Genomic DNA, 23,652 nt, shown 5'->3' with positions numbered 1-23,652 from the left:
TTGTTCTTGCAGGCCCTGCAAAATCGCTGCCAAGGAGAGAGAAGCAGCCGGCGGTGGGCTTACCTTATGAGTAGTTCCACTTACCGACTGCTCTCTATGGGCCCTTCCCTGCGGCCCATTCGGGTTTCTTTGGAGCACGGGACGGGCATTCCCTGCTCTCGCCTCCGACCAATCGCTGGCGAGAGCACAGGACATGCTGTCCAATCCCGTGCCTGTTACGAGGAGGGACTTCTGGTCGGCCATCTCGCTCTCCTCTCTCACTGGAGAGCGATTCTCCGGGCAGCTCCGCTGCTGCTGCGGCTTCCCCAGCTGCAGCCTCTCCTTCTCGGCAGGCTCCTTCTTGGCCACCACGTCGGTGAGCCGCCCCGAAACACAAAGTCCAACCACGGACCTCCACTGGTCCATGATACTGCGTTTCCCTGCGGGGTCAGGTGCACGCCGCCCTTGTGGCACGTGGGTGAGCTCCCCTGTTGTGCCGGTCCTTTCACAGAATTTTTCATGAATGCAGGTCCCCACCTTGACCCAGGTGGAGCATCCTGCCGACTACGCCACTGTGAAATTAGGTGGCCCGGACACACACAGGCGGACACCGATTTAGCCATCACCACACGTTTATTCTACAATACTATTATTTACAAAGTCTCTATGTGCACCGCCACCAAGCCCCACAGTCTCCCAAAGTCCTGGCTCCTTCAGCCTTCTCTCTCTTCTCACTCTTCTCACACTCGGGCCTCTCCTCGCCCCTTCTGCACTGGCCTCGTCAACCTCCTACCCGACTCCAGCCTTGATTGCAGGGCAGTGGCTCCATAAATAGGCGGCTGATTGCTGGCCGCACCCAGCCACCTGTGACAGCTTTATATTATTATTATTGTCTAAAATTAAAAGATAATATGCGGTGTTTTTATCCTTCATTCCAGTGCAATTGCTTTTTTCCTTAGGCCATAATATATATATATATATATATATATACTGAATATATATATATATATACTGAATATTTATATATATATATATATATACTGAATATATATATATATATATATATATATATATATATATATATATATATATACAGTCTTATGAAAAAGTTTGGGAACCCCTCTTAATTCTTTGGATTTTTGTTTATCATTGGCTGAGCTTTCAAAGTAGCAACTTCCTTTTAATATACTAGGGGGCTCCACCCCCTGCTTGCTTTGCTCGCCCACCCCCGGGTTTGGTTTACCAGATATACAATGGGAATTGTTACATATGCATTATCTTCACTTTTACTTTAAACCTTTTGTAAAAACAATACTTGTCCTTTATTTCCAGCCCTGGGCATGGTTAAATCTCTTTCTCGCAGGACGTATAACACTGCTCGTGTTGTGAAGGGGGGACGGCTGAACGCACGCTAAGGAGATGCCGTCGGATCATCTGCTGGCTCCCAACTGCTGCTGCTGGCAAGCTGCGTGTTCTGCTTGTCGCTTGACGTTGTTTTAAGAGCTGGGAGCACATGATGTCTGACTACCAAAAGCATTCCAACAACTGCTTGGTTAGATGTCTGTGAACTTGTTTTAAATGTTGTCTCACTGCCTTGTCTCGCGTGACATTACAGTGTCTCTCACGGGACATCAAATTGCAATCTCTTGGCACCAAGTCTCATGTTTAGGGTCCCCGCGAGATGCTCCATGGCCAATCTCTTTCATCTTGTGGGTCTTTTAAGTGTCTTCCGAGAAGATCACGTATTGTCTACCTGGTCTCCCTTATACCAAGCTTTTTTTTTATAACAGAGTGATGACCTGCCTTATGGAAACAGTAGAATTTCAGCAGTGACATTAAGTTAATTGGATTAACAGAAAATAAGCAACATGCATCATAACAAAATTAGACAGGTGCATAAATGTGGGTACCCCAACAGAGATATTATATCAATACTTAATTGAGCCTCCTTTTGTAAATATAACAGCCTCTAGACACCTCCTATAGCCTTTGATGAGTGTCTGGATTCTGGATGGAGGAATTTTTGACCATTCTTCCATACAAAATCTCTCCAGTTCGGTTAAATTTGATGGCTGCCGAGCATGGACATCCTGCTTCAAATCATCCCATAGATTTTCAATGATATTCAAGTTAGCTGTATTGTAACAGCTGTAGGGGGCGTGCCAGTCAGCCAACCCGACTCAGACAGATGCTAGAGGCACTTATAAAACAAAAGATACTTTTATTTTCTTCACCAGGTGGGAAATGCCTTCCCCGTTTCCCACAGGCACAACTCAGTCCCACAAACACAAAAGCACCTTCCACCCAACTCTGGCTCACTGAATACTTTCCACTGGTCCCTTATATAAGGCACCCAGAAGTGCTTCAGGTGCTTGTTGCCCTACTTCCGGGAGTGGCAGAAGAACCGCCCACACGGGCTCAGGAACAGTTGCAGCGCCCCTGATCCCAACAGGGCTGTATCGGACTCCATCTTCCATGAAGCCCTGCGGAAGTCCAAGGTATGGCTGCCAACCAGGGGGATGGCCATCTAGTGTTTCGAGGGAGGTAGTGTTCTGTCCACACTGGCTCCCTCGGTCCTTCCATAACAGAGGTGGCAGAAGGGCCCCGGCCATCTATGACAATATATATACTGTATACATATATATATATATATATATATATATATACATATATATATATATATATATATATATATATATATATATATAGTGGCAAAGGCGTTATATAAGTGTCGACCTGACACAGACTGACAACGGAGGCACTTAAAACTGAAACAAAGGATTTATTTATCTTCAGCCGTGGGGCACATCTTCCCCGTGTTCCACAGGCCCTACACAGTCCCCAAAACACACACAAAAGAAAAAAACACCAAAAAACACGCTCTTCTTCCTCCACTTCTCCCAGGCAGCTCTATCCTCCTCCTCCCGACCCTGGCGCCTAGAGTAGTGGCTGCTAGCTCCTCTTATAGCACCCCCGGAAGTGCTCCAGGTGATGATTGACCTACTTCAGGCTGCACTTCCAGGTGTGGCTGCATCACAGCCCATAATAGCTCATGGAAGTCGTGCAGCTCCCCCTGGCGGTGGCCATGGAGCCCAACAGGACTGAGCTCCGGTGTTCCAGGATTGTGGCCCCGATACAACCCAGGGGGACTGCCACCAAGTGTTCTGGGGGGCATAGTGTGCAGCCCATGGCTATTCCCCCGGATGCAGTGCCAAGGGGGCGTCCTGGCCAGGCATGGGTCAAAGCCATTCGTCACAATATATATATATATATATATATTTGTATGTGTGTGTGTGTGTTTGTGTGTGTGTACATACATATATATTGTGATGGATGGCTGGCTACATATTCCGGCCCTCACCCCCAGGCCGTCAGGAGGAGCTCTCCGGACAGCATGAACGTGCCCCGAGTTCCAGCAGGGCCTCATGGACTTTGTAGTTTCTACACACAGCCCTGCTGGATACCTTGGGGGCCACCGGGAGTCGCTGTAGGGGGGCTTGTAGGCTCTTATGTGCCCTATAACCCGGGAGTATGTCATGGTCACATGACAGGAAGAAACAACGTGCTCCCGGGTTGAAGAAAAGGACTGTTTACCCTGGCCCGGAAGCAATAAGGACTTGTGGGTTTTGGACAGGAACCACTTCCGGGTCAGGGGATGTAAAAGGACTCAGGGAATGCCCAGACACTGAGCTGAGCTGGGAGGTAGGGTGGCTAAGTGTCTGGGAGAAGGAGGAGAGAGTTTGTGAGTAGTTTATTGTCTATAAGTAGTGTGAAGTGGAGGGTGCTTGGTGCACTGTACTATAACAAAATAAATAGTTGTTGTACTATTACCTGGTGTTTGGAGTGGTACCTGAGGGTTCAAGAGGTGGACAAAAAGCCTTAACTGCTACTATATATATATATATATATATATATATGCAATTTGGGGGAGGGGGATAAAAGTTAATTCCATGCTGAAAAGAAGATTAAAGACTCAGCATGTCAATGTTTCGGCTGTTTAGCTTTCATCAGTGTGTAACTGAAAAGTGAAGAGCATGTAACTTATATAGGAGATAAAGGAGGAAACAAAGCCAGGGCAGATGAAACGAAAAAAACTGAGAGTTGGTGAGAAAAAGTTGCCATTATAGAAAATGTAAGGAGTAATTAAAAAGTCTGTCATTGGACCTGTGATTCCTCTAGGCTCTCTATCTTGTTCCTATGTCCCAAAGGTACACATACTTGTTCTAAATTATCTTTATATGAGTAAGTGTGAGTGTGCCCTACAATGGATTGTCATTTGACTTTGTTTCTACCTTGAACACAATGCCTTTGGGGTAAAATCCAGTTCCCCACCACCTTATATTGGAATGAGTGCATTCAGACAATTAACTGCATGATTTTTTAAAATAAGAGTAGAAACTACTTTGAGAAATGGCTAGTGTTGTATGTCTGATAAAAATTTCTAAATGCAAAATTGACAAAATGCTACAAAATGCTGATAGAAAATGGATAGCTAACACATTTGCTTGAAGGGCAGTTTCCTGGAATTGCAAATATGCAATATTTTCTCTATGTAGAAAACAAATAGCCTCCTTTATAACTTTTGTTATCAGCATTTAAATTAATTTAAACTGATAATATGCCTCTTGAACATTATCAAAACAGATAGGTGTAAAAATATGAAGAAAATGTATGATGATGCATGTTTTACACTAGAATAACTCCCACTAATGCAAAACATAAAATAAAGTGCTTGCAGCAAATTATCTAATAAATGAAAGCCTTTTGTCAGATGAAAAATTACTAAAAGTAAATGCTATTAGTTATGTCAGAAAAGTACATTGGCTTTTATCTGTATTTTATAATTGCTCCAAAACATAAAATTATTTAACTCTTTATTCAGAAGGGAAAACAAAAACAAAGCTTAATTTATTCAGTGAGTACAGTGAGTAAAATTATCTGCAGGCTTTGCATTTGAAAGAGAGGTTCAAATTAGATCTATTATGAATCGACACTGGTCCTGTTAACTTTCAACAGTCTGTTAATTTTCCATCCGCTCCTTCATCTCATTTTGGCTCTTGGGACACAGAACACTTATATGCAGAACTGGCATTTGTTCAGAGTTTTAAAAATGCTGAAGTATAATGAAAAAAAACAAGAAATATATACAAATATTGGAAAAGCGATTTGCAGCATCAATAGTAAAATGCATTTTAAATGAATTGTGTTGATTTTTAAATGCTTTAATAGTGACTAAGTGCATGTACGTATCTTTGAGGAAAACAAATATGTGAGTGTGACATGGGTTCCATAACAGGGCATCCTTCAATCATACGTATTGATTACTGGGCTAAGACAGGGCTTTTTTTATAATATGTGCCATGTCAGTAACTAATAAGTTAACAAAAAAATGAGCAGTATCAGATTTCATAACAGGAAGAGAAAGGGCTAGCATGACTCAGTCAACAAGAAAGCACAAGCTACAGAGGATGTATGAAAGGCTGCTGCAAGAACCTGAATGGTATGCATGTGTGTGAGGTGGGATGCCTTGCCAACGCTATATGTCAGGATCAGACTAGACTCCGCCCCCTGACCCACCTTTACTGTATTTCAAGGATTGGGTGGAGTTTCGCCCGTACACCTTCTGGTTTGTATATCATTTGTCCCTGGTCCCTACTATCTGGGTCTTTCTTCTACGCAATGCGTTTTGCACAGCAGCCACAGGATGGAGGGCCAGGAGACATAAATGGTGTTTGGCTCAAGCATGTTTTCAGGTCTCTCACATACATTGGAGATGTACTCTTTGGCAACCACCTGTTTAGAAAGCAAAAGCAGTTTGGAGCAATGATATACGATCTGCTACTGCATAACATACATCGCCTTAAGTCAAATTGCAGGAGCAGGCAGGGATGAATACAATTTCTGAACAGTCCAAAGAGCAAATACGAAAAAGAAAGCAAGAGGTCATATATGGAATAGTAGATGATTCAGGGATCAAAAAGGTCAAATCCAAAAGCAAGGGAAAAGGTAAGAAACAGAAACAGAAAACAAAAAATGAAGCCAAAGATCACCAACAAATATCTATGTATGAACATCTAAATAAGGTAGAGTTCAAAAATGTGGTATTGCAAAAGTGTGAAACACAATATTTGAACCATAAAGGCTCTCCTGAGCCCCCATCATTTGACTGCTGTGCAAAAAGTATTGCCTTACAACAGACACAGATAGAAGGGGCCACAGGCAAATGATACACAAAAAGCAAGGCTAAGGAGAAAGCTCCATCCTAACCCTGACATACATAAATGACAGGCTGGTCAAGACACCTACCTGATCCTGATACTGCACTTTTAGCAGAAAATAATAAAGAAAAACCTTTCAACCTTCAACCTTCTGCCTCCAGAGCAACAACCATTATTATGTAATAATGAGCACTGAATTCATTTCACCTTGAGTTCGACTAAATCTTTGAAATGTTCAAAAATGTCGCAGAATTAAGCGAATTGCACTGAAGTCACTGGAGAGATGATAAACTGAACTGGTTCTGAGAGGATTATAAAGGTCTTTTAATTGTCCCTGATGACTAAGGAAATGTCCGCCAGCTATGCTGGACCGATTATTTTTGTCACAAATGTGACCTGAGCTGTGAGGTAGATATTAAATTAATATTTAATAGAATTTCTCATTAGAACAGTAATTTTTTTGCAAACAGTGGCAATCAGGAGTCATGCAATCACTAAGGCCTCCCCCCATAGATTTGATAGCAGGTACTCACCTTTCTCGAACGGCAAAGTAAAAAAGTTTGCTTTTTTTCCCCTGACACTTTTGCTTATTTGCTGCTACCAAATGCATAACATGCACAAGGATTCCACACTCCTTCCTGTTTGTACCAATTTGCACAGCACTCTGTGTAATACTATTTAAGGGATATCCCCTTTATTAAACACACAGGTCACATACAACTCCATACAAAAACAGGTTACCTTTTAAGTTGTCCACTAGCTTTTAGCTCACTATTAAAATCAATGTTGTGTTCTCAGGAGAGTGTCCCATACAGCACCTGGGCACTGTGAAAAAAAAAGATTGTCTAAGCCTGCCACAGTTTCCAGGGAAAATACTCTGCAAACAAGGCTACTGGTGAACACAGCATATTCACTGTGAAAAATGCTTTTAGTAAGAACTGGTTTTGCCTTCTACTCCACCATTCAGTGAAATTACAGTGAAATTCTTCCTTGTAACAACATACAGCACCTTGACATGCTAATGCCATGATAAACAAAAATGTGTACAAATACAGCTAAATTTTAATCAATAGAAAGCACAAATTAGCTTACCAGATATACTTTATACTCCTATGCTCCAATTAATAAACTATGAGAAAAACACAAGTATAATTATCATTTATATACTGTATATCGTATATAATGTAAATTTAAGTCACTGAGAGATGGACACAAGTAATATTTTTAGCTTGCATGTAACTCCTCATAGACTCATAGATACATTAAGTTTACTAAAAACACCTGTGAATAATATATGGGGCACTAGCCAATGCAGTGGATAAAGAATTACACAAAATGCATGGACTTGGATTCTTCCTTCAGCTAAGATACAGTATTATTTGTGTGGAGTATGCATGTTTAACTCAGTTTTCTAAACACAAATCAAACACATTCTGTCAAACTGATTGGTACCACTAATGAGTGTGGGTGTGTACCAGTGCCAGTCTGGCAGCTTGTCCAGTGGTGTTTCATCTACTATGGGCACTGTGGGGCCATTGCTTTTATCTTTTTTTTTTTTTTACCAAATAAACACTTTTTGATTGTTTTAAATTATGTTCAAAAATAGGTTTTCATAAAAAAAAAAACATTTAGCAATACTAAATCATTTGTTGGTACTGCTTGGGCATTGACTGACAATACCTTATGCTCAAAGCTTCCATGTCTCCAGATCTGAACTTAATGAATTTCTAATTACCTAATCAGCAGCACAGAATAGTGTTGAGTTAGGACACCAAGAGGACTTCAATTCCCAGCACTCAGCAAGAGTGTGCAGGGTCAAAAAGAGGAAGCATGCTGTTTAAAGTGAGTTTGTGTTCAGCAGGAGGAAAAGGTTACAATGGAATTCCCGTGACTGGGGAGTCCTAAAAGCGCAAAAGCTCCAAAAGCTGAAAAGTTCTTTGAATACCGCCAATCCCGACTAGAAACAAGAAAGGGCCTTGAAAAATCTTTAAAAATCAAAAGGTTTATTTAATCAAAAGGCTCTGCAATACATGAAGCTCTGAAGAGTTGAAAGGAGTTGCCTGAAGAGGCAAGGCAATCACAGCAAACAAGTCCCAAATCAGAATACAAAGTCAAAAACAGAGCACAGGTTCAAAAATTCAGAAACACAGACCCAATAAAGAATCCAAAGATGTAGTTAAAAAACAGAGCATAGGTTCAAAAATTTATGAAACACAAAAGGCAATAGCAAAGGCACAGTAAATACAAGAAACTCTCCACTCCCTAGAACATTTGAAATAAACTCCCAGGAACTATGGAAGGCCCTCCTATTAATGGGGTGGAGGGTCGTTCCTGGCAGTGATTGGCAGGTGGCCCCACACCTTGGGGAACCACCCACAAAACACAAGGGGCATAACCTAGGTTATTACCACTTACTATTGAGCACAAAGAAATATGAGATATTAATAAAAGGCGAACAAAGCACACAACTGCGAACCTCAGCCAGGGGAAAAATGACAGGAACTCTGTTAGTGCTTCAAACATGTCTTCTGAGTGTGCATGTGTCACTAAAAGAGGATCCACTGCTTGATGCTTGCACAATACAAGGTTGCAAGGATTTAAATTGCAAAGTGCATAGTTGTGTATGATATAATTTGTACGCTTAAAATATTCAAATCCTCAGTAATAATAGTCTCAATAACAGTTTTATTCCATATTCCGCAGTACCAGAGTAAGATTGTAGTATTCAGTCAACATGCAACAGTAAAGGAACCACCTAATTACCATGGGGTATTTCTCATGCTGCTTGAAGATCCCTAATTTTGAAGGATTTGCTAAAAACAATATAGCTAGATGTCATACTGTATTACTGGGATGACTGGCTATGACTATGCCTCCCAAACCCCATGGAAAAACCAAGCCACACACACTCTGAGAACCAGGTAAGGTAAAGTGGGGTCTGATAATTGGTGAATGAATGTGTGAATGATCAATTATAAAACTATTCTTTGAAACAGTTTACATAACTGATGGCTGCAGAGAACAGTAAATATAGTCAAACAATCAGTAGCCAATACTGTATGTTACTGACTTTTATGCTTCAAAGAACTCTTTAGTCATACATGCTATATCCTGTGTTTTATTTTCGGACTCAGTTTGTTGTACAGATGCTGTTATTCCTGCTCGGCATTTCCCTGACACACTCCCACCATTGCTCATTAGGTCAGCTGCAGGGTTGTCTGCTAGTGCAACCATTCACTGATGTTTTGCCCCCTACCCAGTACATCTCCCGGTGCGGGGGCACTGGCCAAATGGGGACATTTCCCTGCAATTCTCAACTTAGTTCGGGGTTAAGCCCCAGAAACTATCTCTCCCCCGTAGCCATAGCAAGTGGCTAGCCTTCTCCACTACCTCTACCTTCTATAAGTTGGTACCAGTCATACCCGTAGCCCGCAGGAACCAGATTACTGGTTTACCCACGAAGCCCCTGCATCCGACCTCTACTGGGTAGATGGAAGTTGCTCAGCTTGCCTCTTTGCACTCTGCTGCCAACTCCGAGTACTTGAGGTGCTTGTACTCATGTGGTACTGGTCCCAGGGGATGGTAATTTCAATGATGAGGACTTTCCTTGAAGCTGTAGACCACATTGCAGTGTCTGGTGTTAATGATGCTTGAGTGATTTCTTATTGAAAAGCCATCTGCTTATCCAAGTCCACCCTCAACTCCCATGCTCTCCTGTGGGGTCAGCACCATCTGCGACTTTCCTGCTGCTGTTTTTTGGTTGACTCTCACCTTGTTTTACAAAGACAATGTTTGATTGATGAAGTTCTAATAGATTTAGCTTGTATGTATACATTTAACGCCATCAGTTAATGTTGGAGTCACAAACACTCGCTTCATCTAAGGTGAGAAAGAGAGAGCTGCAGGCCTTTATAAGATATTTCGCATTCTTAAAAATGGAGGGTGCCAGAGTGGTTATTCAGAACTATGCTATAGAGGAGTCATCCTTGGTTCCTAAAGACCCATCCCATGGGAACAGATTCTAGGAAATACTAATGGTCATAATTCTAAAAGGACGCTTGCTGCATGCAATAGCACAGGCTAAGTCCAGGTTTTCTTAATCTGTTTGTGTCCTGCTAGGATGCCTACCAAACATTAAAATTTTCTTTTTTTAACCTACATATTAGACATTTTTTCAAAGCAGAAAGAACCAACTTCATATTCAAAGGACCCTTCCTAAAATGAAAATGGTGCTTCATTAAGCAATGGTTTTACAAAGAACCACACAACCCAGTAAAGAACAAAAAAGTGCCATTAAAGAACCATTATTTTTAAGAGTGTAGGGTTCTTTTTAGCTTAAGACTGACATTTAAAATAAAAAATGGCATTACATTCCCCAAAAGATGTTTCACTGATGTGGCAGATACTATATATAAATGAAAAATGCAGACATTTTCTTTGTTGGAAACTCTCAAATATCATAATACACTAAGACCAAAATAACATTACTTTTACAGTGTAAATTAAAGATCACAACTAAAAAACTGCTACTGATGTAATGTTTTCATCCTTTAACCTTTAATACCCATTTCCATATTCTGCATTTTTTTTGATTGATCCATTCAAGAAGTCAACAAGTATAAAGAATTAGTTCTGATAACCCAATACTTATGGCTATGGTGTTTTTCTGAGAAACTATAATTTAACTCTACTTTACAGATTTCTGAATCTTTAAAAGTAAATGACTTTCCAGAATAATGTGTTCAGTATTTAAAAATGTGTATCACACATGATTCTTAAATGCACACGCTGACCTTGTTGCTGCTGTACATTAACATTAACAAATTATCTGACATGCACAGGCAGAACAGAACAAGTTGAGGGTTAATAGATGTGAAGCTAATTAACTTTTATGCAAACTGAACACATCTTCCACAGAATGACATGAAATATTGGTGATTAGGAGCCTTGTGGGTTTGTTGTTTTCTATAGCTTGAATGCGAGTCATTGGAAATATATTTGATAAAGGAAAGAAATCCAGGCAAGAATGTCTTTTAGGTAAGGTGCAATCTGAGAGACATTTTGCAGTGACCTCTTAACACAATAAAAGATTTAGTACTTAGCCATTTATTTTCATAACCTCACCGGGAAGCAGAAGAAATGATTAAAAAATGAGAGGCTAGAGTTATTTTTTAAAAAACGGCTTCCATTTCACAGACTGTACTTTTCCAGCTTGCTGAAGATCATCAACATACTGTATAAAAATGGTCAAGGATACAATTTAAAAAAACAGCCTTATGCCTTTATTCTGCTCATCAAGGATTCATATTATACACTATATTTTATTGGAATTGCTATCACATTGTGCTGTGAATAGCACACAATCTGGCAAGTGTATGCGGGAATGATCTTTTTTTTGAAGTTTGGGCAAATAGGCTTAAGTTAACAGAACAAAAAGCTTCAATGCATTTCAGACAGAACTCTGTTAAGAGGAAAAAAATCAATAAATCACAAAAACATATTTGAAAATGTGGTGGTGAAAGTATCTCCCAAAAGCCCAAAAATCTTTTTTGATATTGTTTTTCAGACTCTGCCAATGATTGACTGATTGTGATTGGTTGATAGCATACTAAATTAGGATAGTTCAATGATCTTCCATCCGCAGATAATTCAATACTGGCAATAATCCAAGACAAATTGGCCACTAAATAATCTGCTCATCAAAGTACCCTTAATTGATGACCCAGCTGTAGCTGAGAGGTCTCTTGCCCCAAGTCCTTATCCTCTTTGTTATTTTATTTAGGGCTGCACACTGTGCTGTCAACCTGCTTTGCTCTGTTTTCCTCTCCAAGTAGAAAAGCATACTGGATACTATTGTGCAAATCAAATATTTAGTGGCATACTTTCCTCATATCTGCATTGTGAGATAACAACCTCATGTACAGTAAGTGTCTTCCTCATAAACTACGATAACATGTCAGGATTTGGGCACATTTGAGTGAGAAAACTAATGAATAGATACGGGATAAGCGATTAACAAGTGCAGAAAAAATTGTGTTTTGGAAGCTAAACATATATAGAACAAAAACATATAATTATTTTAAAGGAACTATAAATTCAAAAGTGACACCATACTGTAAAAAAAAAAAAAAAAGTCATAAAGATACTATAAGAAGTACAGCAGCAATGGGGGCCAACTGAAAACCTTTATCATTTACCATATTAAAAAACATAAAATACACCTTCAATCACAAAAATGTCTGTGATGTCATTAAGTGACAAAAGACTTTTAATTCAAAAGTTCTCCATGTATTCTTGCGGTAAATGTCTTTTAATTGAAATCCTAAAAGAATGCAGATCATTTGTAGAATTCTCAATCTATTAATGAAAGTGTATATTATCTATTTATTATTATCATCTATGTAAACATTTTAAAAATACATTGATATCTGCACAGTCCATTCATAATTGTACATATTTATTTGGATAAAAAGCAGTTTTATTCATGTAACCCTACTACTGTGGAGGGCTCCTATTTTTATCTATCCATGCATTTCCAAACCCACTTATCAAGAGCAGGAACCCATTAGCCTATCACAGTAAGCACAGGGAGCAAGGCAGAGCACCTGGAGGAAACCCACACTGACATGCAAACTCTGCCCAGGGACCACCCTGGACATGGACTCTGGTCTCAGAGTTGGTAGCAGCAGCACTACCACTGCATTTATGAAGTTTTCTGATGTATATGTTTGCAGTAATATGCTGTGATTTTGTCTAATTTCAGGCACAAATGGTTTGTGTTAAAATAGACCAAGAAACACCTGTTATTGTACATATACATATTATTTTTATCACTTTTTCTTCGCCAAGATGTAGGGTATTTAAACTGACATATGTTCATTTAATTTAGTCAATTTTTTTTTTAACGATTATAGCGATGCAGGGGCAGCACAGTGGCGCAGTGGTAGCGCTGCTGCCTCACAGTAAGGAGACCTGGGTTTGCTTACCAGGTCCTCCCTGCGTGGAGTTTGTATGTTCTCCCTGTGTCTGCGTGGGTTTCCTCCCATAGTCCAAAGACAAGCAGGTTAGGTGCTTTGGCGATCTTAGTGTGTACTTGGTGTGTGTGTGTGTCCTGTGGTGGGCAGGCGCCCTGCCCGGGATTTGTTCCTGCCTTGCGCCCTGTGCTGGCTGGGATTGGCTCCAGCAGACCCCTCATGACCCTGTGTTAGGATATAGCGTGTTGGATAATGACTGACTGACTGACTATAGCAATGCACAACTTTACAAGACGTGCCAGTTTTATGTTTCCCACTGGTGGAGCTTTTGATGTTTGAAAGGCATTCTAATCATTGATTTGGAAGCATGTGGAACTGGCCGAGAATTAACTGAGGTGACAACAAGTTTAAAGTTTAATCTGGAATTTCCATAAACATAAATTCACTAGTAAAAAAAGAGCCTTTTATACTCTCTATGGTCTGGCAAAGTTGATCAGTTGGGTGAAGATGAGACCGCTTAAGTGATATTTTTACAAGATATCTGCATTCTTTTTGGGTTTCAATACTGATTTATAATATTTAGAACCTTTGAAAAACATGTTGTTTAACAGACCTTTACCTTGAGAATACAAAGAGTATCTGCAAATTAACAGTCTTTTGCCACCTAATGATGTAATAGAAATAAATTATTGTGATTTTAGCGGTATTTTATGTTTTGTTTTTTTTGATATGGTAAATGATTGTCATTTTAAGGTTTTCAGTTTGCACCCATTGTTGCTGTACCTTTTTTTTACAGTGTATAATTTTTATGTTTAGTTTTAAATATTTTTTTCTGTAATACTACTTGAATTGCCAAATAAAACCAAACTTACAGATGCAAAATCTGCATGATTTTCTTTAAAAAGGGAATATCTTTGTTTTTTATAGTGACAGACAAAATCTTTTAAATAACAAAGAAAATGTTAAATTGCAGTTCAGTACTGTTTTTAAACAAGAAGATATTAGTCATTTGGAATAACATGAATATACTGTAAAATGTGACTGTTTTTTTAATTGTTTATTGCATTTAGAGTAGCCTGAAAATTCCCAGGTTAGAGTGCCTTCTAACAAGTTGTTTACAGAATTATTAAACATTTGAGAACCTACATGGATAAATGCAAACAAAAAACGTCTGACTTTTTCCCTCTTTTCACATCAAAAGACTTTTGGTAGACACGGCTAATTTAACTATGCAAATTAGATTTTGAGAGCATCATTTACCAGTGCAATGTGCTTTAGATTGAAGTGTGTTTTCTTTTAAATGATTAAACCAAAGGGCTTTAGGTTATTGTGGATTTGCATTTTTAATCTGGACACGGCTCATCTGTAGCTAAGAATGGGATAAAATTCATTAATACAGCTGCAAGCTGAAATGCGCGTACAGCTGGAGTGATGAAGTAAGAACAGAATGTGAAGCAGACGGAAAACACACCATCTTGAAAATTTTAATACGTGTTTATTAGGGCGATACTGTTCAGTAAACACATAGGAGAGCTGTCAATCATTTGTATACAGCAGCTCATTCAAATGCTTTTCATATTCCTTTTTTTTATTTTATTGATTTTATTAAAATCAAATAACATTCCATACAAATAAATCAAGTTTTACAAAAATAGGTTTGAAACAAATCAACCCCCACCCCTGAGAAAGAGAGGTAGGCCAGCAGAGTAAAACTTTAAGCTAGTAAAGAGATAAAGAGATAAATTAACAAATGAATAAAGATAAATGGAGTAAAAGAAGGGAGAGAATCTGCTTCCTCTATTTAAATGCTTATTCTAAAATTTTACTGATTTATATCCTGTCAGGTTTTGAAAAAGTTTTGTACAGCTCCTCTAAGTGCAAATTTGATTTTTTTCCAATTTCAAATTAATATATAACATCAGTTACCCACCCATTTGACCAAGATAAGTCTACGTGCCAGTAGTATAGTAAAGGCAATTACAGTTTGTTTGTCCTTCTCCACTTTAAGCCCATCTGGAAGAACACCAAACACAGCTGTTAATGAATTAGGAGGGATTGTGACACCAAGGCTGTCTGAAAGGCATTTAAAGATTTTGGTCCAAAATGATGTTAATTTGGTGCAGGCCCAAAACATGTGACCCAGTGAGGCCGGAACTTGATTGCAGCGTTTGCAGGTTGGATCTTGCCCTGGAAACATTTTGGACAATTTTAAATGAGACAGATGTGCTCGATATATACTTTTAAGTTCAAAAATTTTATGGTTTGCACATTTGGAGCTCAAGTGAATTCTGTGCATTGCTACCTTCCACTCCTTTTCTGAGATGTTGAGTGAGAGATCCTTTTCCCACTGTACTCTTGGATCTTTGAAAGGGAGGGATTGTAAAATGGTTTTATATATTAAGGAAATGCTGTCTGAGTCCTCGAAACTGATCAATATTTTTTCCAGCATAGAGGGAGGTGGGAGGTGAGGAAAGGCAGGTTTTGTTTAACGAAGTTTCTAATTTGAAGGTAGTGAAAAAAATGTGTTGCTGGAAAGTTATATTTGGAATGTAATTGTTTGTAGGATGCAAAGACATTGTCTATGTACAGGTCTCTAAGTGACTTAATCCCAAATGTTTTCCAGATATTAAAAACTGCATATGTTTGAGAGGGTGGGAAAAGGTGGTTCTCATGCAGAGGTGCCACCGATAAAAGCTTGTCTATCTTGAATTTCTTCCTACATTGGTTCCATATTCTGAGTGAGTGAAGCATGATTGGGTTGTTAGTATATTGGCGATAACTTGTATTTATTGGGGCACAAGGCAAGGAATGTAAAGAAGTACTGCAGGATTTTATTTTTATTGTGGACCAAGCCTGTGTATGCTCATCTATTTGAGTCCATTGTCCAGGTTTTTATAGCTTGTATATTTGTTGCCCAGTAATAAAATTGAAAGTTAGATAAATTATATATTAGCTCCTTTTTGTAATTTCAGTTATTAAAGAGGACATGTAGAATGAAGAGACCCAGTCCCTTAAAGTGTTCCTAAGAAGTGAGACTTTTCATTTAATTTGAAGCAAAGAGCTTTGTGTAAAATGCCCCACTCCAAGAAGCAAAGACAGCCTCACGCTTCTCTACAGGGGCACAGACAGCACGGGGTCTCTTTTTTTCCCATAGGGAGACCCAGACCGTCAGGGTGCCCCAAAATAAAAAGAGGAGGACCCGGAAACAGAGGACCGGGTCTCCTAACAAGGCACAGTGTGAACCGGGTGCCCACCTTCTTTAAAGGGCTGCTCTTCGCGGGTGCAGAGTGAAGCCCCGAACCTGACTGGAGACGAGGTGGAGCAGAGTTTCCCGTCCTGTTTCCATGTCCAGAGGGCACAGGGACGTGAAGGGAAGCGCTGGTGTTTTAACTGCAGTTACCAAAGTCACGGGTGGAGATGTTGTCCATATGGTGCTACAGAGGAAGCCTGGGAGTGGCGTCACAGCAGCACCTCCCCACCCTTCTGTACACTTTCTTTTTCAGGGCGGAACCATGACTGGAGTTGTGCCAGCGCCCCATTCTGTCAGAAGATAGCCCTCGTGGGACAGGCCACTTCACCCTACGTGCTTCAGGTAAGTGAGGGGCTGTGTGGCAGATAACCTTGCCTCACTGGGACGCCTGGAGAAGGGAAGGACCGGGAGAGGGGCAATATCTTCCCCAGGGAGCAAGAGGGCAGCCCCCCTGGATTACATCAGGGTCACGGATGTTGAGCTTGAAAGCTCAACCCTGTTGGGGTCTGTGGCCTCTGCCAGGGGTGGCCTGGACCATCTCAGAGCCCTGGACGGCAACACTTCCGCCACACCAGGAAGTGCTGCCAGAAGAGGAACCAGCCACACCTGAAGTGCTTCCGGGTGTCCATGCAACACTTCCGCCACACCAGGAAGTGCTGTAAGAAGATCATCAGGGAGCACCTGGAGCACATCCAGGTGTGTCATAAAAGGGGCCGCCAGGTGTGTCATAAAAGGGGCCGCCTCACTCCATTTGGGGAGCTGGAGTCGGGTGGAAGAGGACAGAGCTTGCGGGTGGAGGAGTAGAGGCAGCAGAAGACTTGGGAAAAGAGGAAGGACTGAGCCATTATTGTGGGTTGGTGCACTGTGTGTGTTGCAGGAAACAAGATTAAAAGTGTGTGTTTGGACATCTGGCTGTCTCAGTGTCTGTCTGTGTCCGGGCATTTTTCACATGATACACTTTCCATCACCAGCTGGAAAAAAATCTCTTCAGTTTTACTAAGAAAAGGGGAATATAGTTTGACTAAGGGGGGATATAATAGTTTTTACTAAGGGTTTATTTTCACCTGAACAAAACTGACAGTAATGTGAGGATAATAGTTTTTGATTTCTTCAGCGCCTCTAATACCATCCAGCTATCCTTGTTAAGGAGTAAACTTAGAGATATGCTGGTAAACGAGTATATGGTGTGCTGGTTAATGGACTATATCTCCGGCAGATCAGTTTGTGAGACTCAATGACTATGTTTATGATATGGATGTGAGCAACACTGGAACACCACAAGGAAGAGTCGTGTCTCCTTTTCTATATACCTCTGACTATAAATATAACATCAGGATATGTCACTTGCAGAAATTCTCAGATGATTCTGAATTTATGGGATGTATTGATAAAACGGATGAAATAGAGTATAGGAGTCAAGTAGAGAAATTTGTTTCTTGGTGAAAAGAGAATTGTTTGCATCTAAACATCAGCAAAACCAAGGAACTGGTTATTGACTTTCGCCGCGCCAAAGAGCGTCTCCGCCCGGTCACTATTCAAGGAATGGATGTAGAGGTGCTCCACTCCTACAAGTTCTTGGGGGTCCACATTAATGGCAATTTGCACTGGTCTTGGAACACAGAGGAACTATGTAAGAAATGGTAGCGCAGGCTTTTTCTCCTTAGGAGGCTCCTTCACATCCTCTGGTGATGGCCAGTGTGACAAAGACAGAGCGTATATTTGTAGACCAGAAAATCAGAGTGCATGAGAGACAATGCCAGAAAAAAGCAACATGTTGTGATATTGCATTTACTGTTGAAATTCTGGAGTAAATCCTGTCACACATGTGCGATTAGGAGACATCTAAAGCGCCTGGGTAACTGTAATACTACACCAGACCAGGGGGTGGCAGAGTGCGCTGACTGTCTCTCTCAGTTTCTTGCAGACCATTCCTGGGAAATCTTGCCAGGTTCTGGCACCTCTGATGACGTCACTTCCAGTTCCGGCCTAGATGACATCATTTCCTTCCCCAGCCCTAAAAAAAGCCATCTTACCTCCAAATATTCAGTTCTGTTTTGGACTCAGTCTTGTGAACATCTCTGTTCAAATATTTCAAAAACTTTTGCTGCTGGGAAATAATATACGGGTGGCTGCCCAAAACCTTTATGATGTCTGGAGATTCATTCCTATTACAAACCCAATTGCTTACTGTCTTATTAAGAAAAATATAAAGCCACTTTGTTGGTCAATATATATGTAGTATGCAAGAATTGAACCCAAGCTTCTAAATTATCAATCATGCTACTGTATTTTTCCACTATACTATTAATAGGTTTGAATTGTCAAAGTAACCACTGAAGAAGTCAAAATCATGCAAATGAGGATGAATTCGGTAATATGAATATTATTTTTGATCAACTGCTAAAACATTGGCTTCTTTAGGACAATTAAATAGAGCTGTAACATTTTCTAATATGTATTGTAATAGAACATGGATTCCATCAGCTTGACAATTAAAGTCAGGGGTGCTTAATCTGAACATAATGCACTCTCTGCCTGTTGAACTATAAAAGATGTTAGTGATGATTTGTTCTTGTGGCTTCTCACTGTGAATATCAGGAGTGTACACATAAATGTGGAATGCTTAAGCCAGGGGTGTCCAAACTTTTTGCAACGAGAGCCAGATTTGGTGAGGTGAAAATGTATGGGGCCGACCATTCAGCCTGACATTCTTTGAACCATTAACATTAAATGCAAATGAACTATCCATCCATCCATCCATCCATTTTCCAACCTGCTGAATCTGAACACAGGGTCACGGGGGTCTGCTGGAGCCAATCCCAGCCAACACAGGGCACAAGGCAGGAACCAATCCCGGGCAGGGTGCCAACCCACCGCAGGACACACACAAACACACCCACACACCAAGCACACACTAGGGCCAATTTAGAATCGCCAATCCACCTAACCTGCATGTCTTTGGACTGTGTGAGGAAACCGGAGCGCCCGGAGGAAACCCACGCAGACACAACAACAACAACATTTATTTATATAGCACATTTTCATACAAAAAGTAGTTCAAAGTGCTTTACATAATGAAGAAAAGAAAAATAAAAGACAAAATACAAAATTAAAATAAGACAACATTAGTTAACATAGAAAAGGAGTAAGGTCCGATGGCCAGGGTGGACAGAAAAAACAAAAAAAAACTCCAGAAAGCTGGAGAAAAAAATAAAATCTGTAGGGGTTCCAGGCCACGAGACCGCCCAGTCCCCTCTGGGCATTCTACGTAACATAAATGAAATAGTCCTCTTTGTAGTTCGGGTTTTTCACGGAGTCACTTGATGCTGATGGTCATACAGACTTCTGGCTTTTAATCCATCCATCATTGTTGGAACATCATGGTGCTTTGGGTATTGCGCCACCACCAACAGGACACCGGGAAAGGAAACAGAAGAGAGAGTAGGGGTTAGTACAAATTTTGAATGAATAGTTATTATAATGAATTGGATATACAGAGTATCAGGATTTAAATTACAGTGAAGTTATGAGAAGGCCATGTTAAAGTAATGTGTTTTCAGCAGTTTTTTTAAGTGCTCCACTGTATTAGCCTGGCGAATTCCTACTGGCAGGCTATTCCAGATTTTAGGTGCATAACAGCAGAAGGCCGCCTCACCACTTCTTTTAAGTTTTGCTCTTGGAATTCTAAGGAGACACTCAGTTGAGGATCTGAGGTTACGATTTGGAATATAAGGTGTCAGACATTCCGATATATAAGATGGGGCGAGACTATTTAAGGCTTTATAAACCATAAGCAGAATTTTAAAGTCAATTCTGAATGACACAGGTAACCAGTGTAGTGACATCAAAACTGGATCGGATTTTATTTTCCTGGTAAGGATTCTAGCAGCTGCATTCTGCACCAGTTGCAAATGATTTATGTCTTTTTTGGGTAGTCCTGAGAGGAGTGCGTTACAGTAATCTAGTCGACTGAAAACAAACGCGTGAACTAATTTCTCTGCATCTTTCGATGATATAAGAGGTCTAACTTTTGCTATGTTTCTTAAGTGAAAAAATGCTGTGATCTGATTAATATACGATTTAAAATTTAAATTACAGTCAACGGTTACCCCTAAGCTTTTTACCTCCGTTTTGACTTTTAATCCTAATGCATCCAGTTTATTTCTAATAGCCTCATTGTATCCATTATTGCCAATCACTAAGATTTCGGTTTTCTCTTTATTTAATTTGAGAAAGTTACTATTCATCCATTCTGAGATACAGGTTAGACATTGTGTTAGTGAATCAAGAGAATGGGGGTCATCAGGTGCTATTGATAAATACAGCTGTGTGTCATCAGCATAGCTGTGGTAGCTCACGTTATGTCCTGAGATAATCTGACCTAATGGAAGCATGTAGATTGAGAAGAGCAGCTGACCCAGGATAGAGCCTTGTGGAACACTATATAGGATATCATGTGTCTTTGAATTATAATTACCACAACTAACAAAGAATTTTCTCCCTGCCAGGTATGATTCAAACCAATTTAAGACGCTGCCAGAGAGGCCCACCCATTGACTAAGGCGATTTCTAAGAATATTATGATCAATGGTGTCAAATGCGGCACTCAGATCTAAGAGGATGAGAACAGATAAATGGCCTCTGTCTGCATTTACCCGCAAGTCATTTACTACTTTAACGAGTGCAGTTTCTGTGCTGTGATTTGTTCTAAAACCTGACTGAAATTTATCAAGAATAGCATGTTTATTGAGGTGCTCATTTAACTGCATAATGACTGCCTTCTCTAGAATTTTACTTAAGAAAGGCAGGTTAGAGATGGGTCTATAATTTTCAAGAGCAGAGGGGTCGAGACTATTTTTCTTAAGTAGGGGTTTAACTACAGCAGTCTTAAGACAGTCTGGGAAGACCCCCGTATCTAATGACGAATTTACTATGTCAAGAACATTATCAATTAGCACGCCCGATACTTTTTTGAAAAAATTTGTTGGTATTGGGTCAAGGACGCAGGTGGAGGGTTTCATTTGAGAAATTATTTTATGTTTAATCAGGCAAAACTATCCTAGTGAAATAATTTAGTTTGTTTATACTGGGTTTAGGAGGATCCTTAGTGTTGGGGAAATATACTATGTTATTTCTAATATCATTAATTTTTTGATTGAAAAATACAGCAATAGCCTCACAGGTTTTACTGGAAGTACTTAGGAGGCATTCCTTTGAGTTACCTGGGTTTAACAGACGATCAATCGTCGAAAATAAGACTGGGATTACTAGCATTGTTATTTATAATCTTAGAGAAATAGCAGCGACTATCAAGATGGACTGTGTTATTGTATTCTGTTATTTTAACTTTTAATATTTCATAGTCAATAGTTAGTTTAGTTTTCCTCCATTTACGCTCAGCTCTATGGCATGTTCTCTTTAAATCAGACACTCTTTGGGTCTTCCATGGTATAACAATGCTAGAAAATTTTTTAACTGTCTTTTCAGGTGCAACTATGTCAGCAGCAGCTCTCACTTTAGTATTAAATCTTTCCACCTTACTATTTACATTATCCTCGCTATTATAGCTGGCACTATAAATGGATTGATTGTTTAGAATGTTTGTAAGTTTTAAAGCTGCTGATGAGTCAAAGAAGCATTTTTTAACAATATGCTTCTCATGAGTGTTTTCTATTATTATTTCTATATTAAAAAGTAGAAGAAAATGGTCTGATAGACCCGTATCAATGACCTGCTTTATATCAACTTTTAGTCCTTTAGTAATCACTAAGTCTAACGTATGACCTGCTTTATGTGTAGGCTGATTAACGAATCAGCCTACACATGGGGACACGGGGAGAACATGCAAACTCCATGCAGGGAGGACCCGGCAAATGAACTATTTTATGAAATTTTTGTTGCAAATGGCATACTTTTCTTTTCTTTGCACAGAACACAAATAAATCTAAACAAGTCTTTTTACCAAAATCACTCCGCCATTCATATTTGAAGACCACATTAAATGAAGAAAAAGTCTGTCTGGAAAAAAACTTTCGGGAAGATTAAACATAACATTTGAAACATTACATATAATTCACTATTAAATGCTCACTGTAAACTTCTAAATTCAGAACATGTGAACAGGAAAATAACACTAACAGTTATCTTATTCAGCAGTACAAAACATTGAAGGCCATATGAATCTGTGTATCACTCGTTCTTTCGTTTTTCAATTGACTGTCAAAAATCAAAAAACGAAAATATGTTATTTGATTTTGAATCGGATATCAAAATGAAAAAGGCAGTGTTTTTCATTAGTTCAATTTTAGACTCGGATCAAAAATACAAAATGGAAAAATGAGCTGCCAGCCTGAATTTGATTTTAATATTTAATTTTTCGGGTTTACGAGACCTGGTTTGATTGTCAATTGAAAAACAAAAGAACAAATGATACACGGACTGAAAAGACTCAGTGCATATTCAAAACTGTGGTTTTGATCATCACAAAAAAATCAATTAACTGAGATTTTAGAATTTATTCACCTCAGAATACTAAACAAATAACTTGCCTGCACTAATGTGAAGGGTGATACTGAGATCTCAACTGCAGTAAATAGGCCACATCTGGCTCAAAAACAGTGGTTTTGATGCGCGAAATGTCACGCAGGTGAGAGTTACTTGGTCTCGTCTTCACGCGGTTCTTGTTAATGTTCATAACCAAGAATGTCTTCTTGCACAAGTATGTCGAGCCAAACAAGCTCAGCATTTTCTTAGCAAATGTTCGAATCTCTTGGAACCTGCCTTTATCCAGCTGGCGGTAAAAGTTAACAAGAGGGAGCTGTTGGTGCTGACTGCGACACTCGGCGTCACACTGCAGCTCAATGAGCTCCTATCTGGGTCCAAAGAGAAAGGAGAGGAAAAAAGCGTGATCTCCTTTTCAATAGCTGCAAAATCCCAAAAGTGCTGTTGAAACTCCTCAGCTAGAGATGAGACGTCTGCTGCATACCTCCTCATTTGTGATATTGTTCTGTGGAAAACTGGTCATTATTTCCTGCAGTGATGGGAAATGTGTGGTATTGGGCTGCGTTTGTGACAGGTACCTTTGGAAAAGTAGCAGCTTGGTCCCAAAGGCTTTGATGTGTGAATACAGTTGGCTTACCACTGCATTTTGCCCCTGAAGGTTCGTGTTCAGCGCATTCAGATGTCATGTTATGTCAACAAAAATCCAAAATCAGCCAGCCAAACAGGATCA

The sequence above is a fragment of the Erpetoichthys calabaricus genome, chromosome 12 (genome assembly GCF_900747795.2).
Source record: "Erpetoichthys calabaricus chromosome 12, fErpCal1.3, whole genome shotgun sequence".
Lineage (NCBI taxonomy): Eukaryota > Metazoa > Chordata > Cladistia > Polypteriformes > Polypteridae > Erpetoichthys > Erpetoichthys calabaricus.
The sequence above is the reverse complement of the archived record's forward strand: the minus strand, read 5'-3'. Positions refer to the sequence as shown.